Below are 8,826 nucleotides of genomic sequence, written 5' to 3'. Positions count from 1 at the left end.
GCATTGACTCATTGACTCAAATGCAATCCCTCACACTAAGCATGCTTGTAACGACAGTGGAGAGGAAAAGCTCCCTTTTAACAGGACGAAACCTCCAGCAGAACCAGGCTCAGTGTGAGCAGCCATCTGTTGAGGCAATCTTGTGTGTTACTAGTTATACTAAGTATATATTAATTTCTTCTCATATGAATGATGAAATGGATGGCCACAAATATTAAAATTCAGTCTTGGTGTTATTTATCATATTCAAATTACAGAACTCCTTACCTGATTCTGCTGCCACCTCCGTGCTGTTTGATTCAATTCAATTCAGTTTATTTATATAGCGCCAAATTCACAGCACATGTCATCTCAAAGCACTTTACAGTTCAACCAGATCATGCAGTCAAATTGATTTAAAGTTTTCAATCTAAGGAAAACTAGTTGATTACATCGACTCATTGACTCAAATACAATCCCTCACACTAAGCATGCTTGTAGCGACAGTGGAGAGGAAAAACTCACTTTTAACAGGAAGAAACCTCCAGCAGAACCAGGCTCAGTTTGAGCATCCATCTGCTGACTGGGGTTCAAGGACACAGAAGCAGAGACACAAAAAGCAGCTGTAAAAGGCGGCCCCGTCCAGGAAACACACAACCAGGCAGAGGAGCTCCGAGCCAGCTCCCATGCCAGAGGACGAAGAGAGCACATCCAGCCAGTCACGGTCAGAGAAACAGGACCACACTGGAAAACAGGCCGATCTCCAGCATCTATAAACAAGGGTGTTGATGGAAGCAGCACAGCTGATGTTTCTCTCCAGGATGGTGTCACAGCCAAACAGGAACAGACGAGGCAAATTAATGGATAAATCAGAATGATGAAAAAGGGGTCGACATGTAATCCAGAAGTCTAACCCTATAGGGGTTAATAATCAATTTAGAAAATCTCTCTGAAAATGTAGAAACTGGGGAAACGAGCACTGAGAGGTTAGTTCCCACTTAGTCCAGGGGTCTGCAACCTGTGGCTCTGGAGCCACAAGTGGTTCTTTAGATCCTGGACAATGGCTCTACGTTATCAGTTGATTTGATTTTTATTTTTGTTTTCCCCTTTATTTAACCAGGTAAACCCCATTGAGATCTGGATCTCATTTTCAAGGGGGACCTGGGCAGAGATCTGCAATACAGTGCAACCTGGTTACAAAAAAAAAAAACCAAACAATTAATACATAGAAATGTGTGCATAGAAAAATACGTAGGAAAAAATAATAAATACATAGAAATTAATGTGAGCCTGAAGACTCAGATCTCGCGAGACCCATATACTGGCGGTGTGCTGTCACTAGGAATCCCATTCAACAACAGCCTATAGCCCGGTCGCCTCCTCGCGGTTTTCCGCGGCGGCGTAATCCAAAATGCAGGCACCAGGATAATAAAAGTGAACATATTCTACCAGCAGGTTTCTACATTTTAAGTTAACTTCGGCCTTAATAAACTGTTTCAGAGGAGTGATCATCTGATCATCAGCGATGTGTTTGTCTCCCTGACATCTCCCAGATCAGCTTTTCTGATTGGTTGATGCAGCGCATTTTGTGTCAAAATTATTCAAAACTTTTTGCACTTCAAAAAAAAAAAAAATAATAAAATTTAAATAAAACAATTTGAACTTCAATTTTTTTTTTCACTTAAAAAACAAAAAACAAAACAAAAAAACCCCAACAATTTATTCATGGGGTATTTTTTTTGCATTTGCGCAGTTTTTTTCTTTTATTTATTTTTTTTTATTTACCGTATTTATTTATTTATTTTTTTATTGAAACAACTTTTGGGGAATTGAATGATTAAGACACAATTGTCCATGTATGGCCCAAAAGGGAAAAAAAATCCCTTCAACCAAAGAGAACATTTTCAACAATAAAAAAAGTGTTCAAATGCAACTTTTTGAGTCTCAAATATTGTATTTGCATTCAAAAACTATTTTCTATGATTAAAAAAGTTTATCTGTTCAATGAAGTTACTTTTTTATTGATTTTGTTGTTTGTTTTTTTGAAGCAACTTCTTTTTTGATTGAATAATAAAGACACAATGTCCTACCCATTATATTGTCCAATCAAAAAACAATGTTACTTTAATTAAAAAAGGTGCTTTAAACTAAAAAGACTGCACTTCTATCAAATAAAACATTTTCAATCAAAGAAAAGCAGTGTCCAAATGTATTTTTTTGAGTCTCAAATATATTTTTGCATTTAAATACTTTTTTTTCTTTGATTGAAATGTTTTTTTTTTCATTAAAGGGAAGATTTTTTTAATTGAAAATATATTTTTCGATTGAAGCAACCTTTTTTTTTTTTAGATTGAATAATAAAGAAATAAATCTATCTTAATAAGAATATAGAATGAAGCAGAATGATGAAAAGAGACCCCTATGTCCTCCAGCAGTCTAAGCCTATAGAAACTATAAATATAGCTCCGGATAGCCTAAGCCACTCTTAAGTTTTATCAAAAAGTTTTAAGCCTTGCCTTAAAAGTAGACAGGGTGTCTACCTCACGGACTAGTCTGGTAGTTTGTTCCACAGGAGAGGAGCCTGATAAGAAAAATATCTTCATACCATTTTACTTAAGAGATTCTAGGAACCACTAGTGAACCTGCAGATTGAGAGGGAGGTGCTCTGTTATGAAAATAAGCTACAATCAGATCTCTGATATAAATGGAACCATTTAACACTTTAAATTAGGGTTCAGAGAGATTTTGTGAATTGATAACTTTTTCTTAGTTTTTAATCTACTTACAGATGAAACCACGACACCTTAAAGACATAAAAAAAAAAACAAGATCACCCTTTTGTTCCTCAAATATGGCAACTTTATTTAGCAACAATGTTTTTGGTATTTGCAGGGCAAATAAAAATTGAAGGGTTCGTCACTGCTATCACACAAGGTAACAATAACTAACTCTACACCATCTACCATAATTACAGTAACTACTGAAACATAAACACAACTCTTGGTTTTCCCATGTCGAACAGTCTGTAATCAAAGCACTGAAGCCCAAGGTGTATGCATTTGCACTCAGAATGTTTTATGTGGGGACAAGAAAAACTTCTTCACATGTGCAAAGGTGAGCAGTTCCAAACACTAGCCTCTTCATAATCAGACATGGACAGACAGTTTAAACACAGCCCATATAAATCATAACAAGACACAGATAACACAGACATCATCAATAAGAACAAACATTAATATGCAACAGCCACAGTTTGCTGTTGAGTGACACTCAAATTTGTAAGGACTATACCAGCTATACTGCTGATTTAGTCTAAGATAATGGATAGTGACATAGTGTCATATTTGTTAGGGTAGGTTGGAACAGATTTTACTGTAAATCTTGACTGTTTCTAGGTAATATAACCTTGAAGAAAACCACTTGGTCACACTTATTTGCTTTTAGGAAACATTTTGAAGCATCATGGCTCAAACACATAGTTTCCCAACTATGACTGTAGTCTAATGTGGCATGACTGTAACTCAGGATGTAAGTTACATCCTACATATTACCAATCAAAAATAGTCATTGACTTTGCACCTGCACATTGACTTTTATTTGACAAAGGTGAAGAGCAGAATGCATAATCCAGACTTTGTGCGTTCCTAAACATAACTCAACAGTACAATACATACATAATTAATCTTTAAAATATACAAGCTAAGACAGAATAATTAATGTCTACTTTCATCTTAAACAGTTTGTGAAAGGGTTTAGATGTTTGCTTATTAGTAGATAATCATTACAGTACTCTGTGCAACACAGCAATCACATACAATGGCAGTGGTTTGCAAAGTTCTTTAGAAGCACAGCTTCACCATAAATGATAAACATGATAAAATCAATATTGATCAATAGATAAAATAGGTCACACATAAGGTCATTGCCTCAGCATACAATGATCAAAGTCTATATCCATAACAAATTGCTTTTCTCTGTTGTTTTCACTTACTTTTTCAAAACCCAAACAATAAGAGTTGAGACGAATGTTCTGCTTCAGTATTTTTGTCATTCCTCTAGATTTGTAAATGGTTGTAGAATATTTGTGTGTTTTTAACCTAAAAAAACCATGTTTAGGAAAAACAGAATTGTCTATTATTATTATTATAATACAAAGGAGGGTTAAGGTTAATTAAGCCAAAGCAAATATGCTTCCCTTTTGGTACCTTAACACTACATTAATACAGGGGTTCCCAAAAGGGGTGAAACACTAACCGGGGGGTCGTGAGATTTATTTTCACAATCATTGTGATTTGATCCCTGAGGTAATCTTGGGGGCAAAATATTTGAAATACATGAATGTAGATGTCCCATGAAATAAATAAATGTACCAAGAAATAAGTAGATGCACACTTTATCTATCTAACACATAACTCAAATATCAAATATACCATTCAATTGTAAAACACACAATGAAGAGATTAAATGTCACATTAAATATAATAATAGTTACAAATGCATCTAAAATGATAAATGTCCTTTAAAAAAATACATTTATTTAGAAATGGATGTAATTACTTCACCTTATAAATGTATATCAATGTAGTGTGAAATAATCAAATGTATATTTAGTGGGTCGCACGTCTGTGACGCTGTTATTTTTGGGTTGACAGGCTGAAATGGTTGGGAACCCCTGCCTCTCTTTACAACAGACACAGAAGCACCAATCTTCGAGGCATCATTGAAAACTTAAGAGGCTGCTGGTGCTACAGGTGCCCTCGTATTGGCCGAATAATATATACGCTTCATTCAAGGTGTTCAGTTTGTCACAATGCAAAGGATTAGTATAGCAACAGCTTTTAACAAAAGCGCTTAGGTGCAACCTAGAGGTAGTACTGCTGCACCTCCAGGGGCACGCTAGGGCAGGGTGTTAGAAAAGCATCAGCAGTCATTGCTTTACAAATTACAAGTTTAATCTGCTTCATTTATTTAGTTTTCTGTGGGCAGATAAATGTTGTAGTTAGAGAATTAGCTGGTTAGCTAGTTTTTGTTATTACAGATTATATCTAAATAATGCCAGCATGACTAGACTCATCTAGTATGAGTCCTGCTGTTCAAAACACTAACACTATATTCTGCTTTAGACAGATGGGTGTCTGATGGCCGATGATCTGCTATGGATATCTACATGTCGTGCAAAAAGGTCAATGTTGAACATTGGAGGGACTTCATAAAGATATCCACTACCGGTGCAGATAATTGGTTTTATTTTCCTGCAAAGACACATTTATATGAAGTCTTTCCAGGTTGTTGACCATGTTGGTGCAGAATGAAAGGCCAGACTATGTATTTGATCGGACATCTCTGGGCATCTCATTAGACCTTCATAGTCCGTTGGCTAACAGGTGCAAATGTGCAGTAAACCATGAAACAAGTTGCACAAATGTGTGATGCAAAGTCCAAAAACACAAGCGCAAAACAAATGCAACATAAAAACGCTGCAAAGAAAAAAATGCTGCAACCACAAAAAATAGAAGGAAAAACTACGATAAGCAGAAAATGCTGCACCCACAAACAAAATGCTGCAATCACAAAACGAAAATGATGCAAATATTTAAAAAAAGCTGAAAACTTGTTTTAAGAAAAATGTAAATGCTCCATACCAATATGAGGTGTTGAACAAAGAACAAACCATATCAGACCAAACTGTCCTTACATACAGAAAGTTAAGCTTTAACAGAATAAAAAAAATGTTGGAAGAAGAAGAGTTTTATCTTGGTTGTTCGAATCCCTGTAGCAATTGTTTTCTTAGAGCGGGTTTGCTGCGGTTTTTACTGTTTGCATTATTTTTCTTTCTGTCATTGCATCATTTTGTTTTTGGTTGCAGCACTTCTTGTTTGCATTTCTTTTATTTATCTAACATTTTGCCGGAAAGAAAACATGCTGCAGTCATTAAATAGGGACTGCAGCATGTTTTGTTTGCAGCATTTTTCTGTTACATTTGTTTGCAGCTCATTTCAACATTTGCGGCATGTTTTCACAAGTTTGCAGCACATTTCTTTTTCGTTAGGTTTTTAAAAATTTTTTTTGCATTTGTTTTATGTGCTTGTGTGTTCTGGAGCTTGATTCACATATGCTTTCACAGATTGTTTCATTGTTTACTGTTTGTTTGCACCTGTCAGCCACTGTAACATAGACATCTAAAGCTAGTGCAAAAGTAGTGCAATAATGGTAACTGTCCCTTGCACAAATGCGTGTTCATGTGACATCTTTTCTAGGTCTCCTTTGCACATGTAATCTTGCGACCAGATTTGCATTATATCGACTACATTTAGCTTCCCTGTGGAGATCGAAATTAGATGATTGGTGAAAAAACCTCATTCTGTACTTTCGGGGAACCGAAGTTAGATGTACAAGGGCGACTTAGAAAAGATTTCATGTAGATGTGTCTATGCTGGGTGGGATTTATAAGAAAAAAAAAAAAAAATATATATATATATATATATATATATATATATATATATATATATATATATATATATATATATATATATATATATATATATATATGTGGAATGGTGCCATAAGATGTGCTGATGCACATAAAAAAAAAATTAAACTCTGTTTTCCTGCATAGACATATCTGAATTTGTGACATCACAAGAAGCAGAAAAGCAGGGCAAGATGTGCAACGCAAGCATTTTGAATTTGGAGGTGAAACGGGTGGACGCTCCTGTTAGTGCAGAAAGGTAGCAGCGTGAACAGCTAAAGACAGAAGCAGCACCTAAACAGGAAACACTGGACATAACAATAACCTTAATTACACAGGGGCTCCCTCAATGCAAACACAACATATTCCTATCGTCCACAATTGACGGAAATTTACATAAAAGCCAAGGAATAATATTGAATATTCCCAGAGATAAAACGACCCACTTAACAAATCTTTTCACATGAACATCAAGTATCAGCAAGGTTACAAAGTTATGTGCTTAAATTATACAAGTGGTTTAGTATCTGTAGATAAACTCAATCTCTTTACATATATGCTTTCAAGGTGCGAACCTTCAAGTGGAAATTCTATTGTAAATAAAGAAAGAAAGTTTTTCAGGAAGCAACAGCGATCCACACAGTCACCACAAAGTCAAGAAAATATATTTTATGTGAGATATACAAGCACAAATTAAACAGTATCAGATCAAACTTGAATCAGTCTGTTCTGACTAAACGATGCAGACACAGAGTCACAGCGCACACTTCTTCACGACACACATAAAGCCATGAAGACATTTTGACTTGTTTTCATAATCTCAACTTGTTTGAAATATTTTATCTTCAAAAAGCTGATGTTATAGTAACAACGAAGTTTTAGATTTTCTCTGTCAGCAACAGCTGGTCCAAAAAAAGAACTAAAAATCTACTTTGTCTAATCAGATGTTTTTAAAGGAACTCAGCATCTTTAAAATGTGTCTAAAACTATCAAGTGCATTTGTGCTTTAAAAAGAACTATTAAAAAATGGGTGTACAAATAAATATGGCTTCCCGTGTTGAGATGTAAAGCCTTTTTGTTGGTAGAAAGACCGGATGCTTTTGCTTTTAAAGTTACATTGAATCAACTTTCTGGATAAAGAGTTTAAAGACATTTTTTTATCAGATTAGAACCATCCGAAAATACACAGGTGATCATGAGAATCATGGATCTCAGGAAGAATGATTATTTTAGAGCATAACATTTTGTAGATAAAGTTTTTGGAGATTTTCTTGTTGGAAATCTGTGACTTCTGAAATGTGTTAATATGCGCATTCTAGAAAGATGAATATCCAAATTAATGTATGACCCTCAAGCCTTTGGGCTCTAATTCAGGACAGCCAGCTGACTTTACTAATTGCTCATAAAACTCAATCTCTATGATGGCAATTGCTTATAGAATCTAATAAATTCTGGATAGTTATTTCTTTACAGTTAAAAAATAAATATATCTCTAAGAATTAAAACTGTTGTATATAGAATTTTAATGTGGCTTCATTTTGCTTTGGCTACCAACAAATTAAATATCACTTCACACTTTAATTTGGATTTAAAAGGTAATAAAACATAACTATCTCTTTAACCACTAAAGTTATTAGCATCTTCCACTGAGCGCCATAAAGCCAGCATTATTAACCTAATAGTGTCTCTCCTTTAGTTGCCTCTGCCTACAGTAAGTTATGATTCAGTAGTGTTTGCACAGTTCAGTCTTTACCATTTCTACTGACAGCTTGGTTACATATATGCTTCCTAGTATTAATGCAATGCACTGTTTAGCACTGTGTTTACTCTTTACTTCTACTGCTGATATTATGGATGGAGGCTCTAAAGCTTACCTGACTACCAGAGCGTAGTTAGAAATCACAACCCTGACTTTAAACTTTACCTCAAGTCATCCAGTTACTCCTCAACATAAAATAAAGGTCCATTCAGGCTCACTTTCCCTCTTCCAGGGTCTGTCAGAAAAGTACTAAAATAGTAGGATAAATAATCATTCATAAAAAATTATACTCTAACACAACAATATAATAATTTCCCTTTAAGCAAATAAATAAATATACTTCCTCTGCTCCCTATAGTTAAGTCATGCCTATCTTTCCTAACAGAGGGCGATTTTCTCAATGAATCAAATGTTTTGTTTATGAAGATTAAATTTTTTTTTCCACCAATCTCCTCCTTGGGCTTCAGCAGTTCAGAGTCATGTCAGGTCATCTTTTTGTTCTTGTGGACTAATAGCTGATAAACTTGTTAATGCCACTAGCTGCAAACATTTAATTTCTTATAGTTTCATAGTTTGTTGTGAAACATGATTATTAACCAAACAGGTTTCAAAGCTTAAA

The sequence above is a fragment of the Cyprinodon tularosa genome, unplaced genomic scaffold (genome assembly GCF_016077235.1).
Source record: "Cyprinodon tularosa strain WSP-4 unplaced genomic scaffold, ASM1607723v1 ctg5, whole genome shotgun sequence".
NCBI lineage: Eukaryota > Metazoa > Chordata > Actinopteri > Cyprinodontiformes > Cyprinodontidae > Cyprinodon > Cyprinodon tularosa.
The sequence above is the reverse complement of the archived record's forward strand: the minus strand, read 5'-3'. Positions refer to the sequence as shown.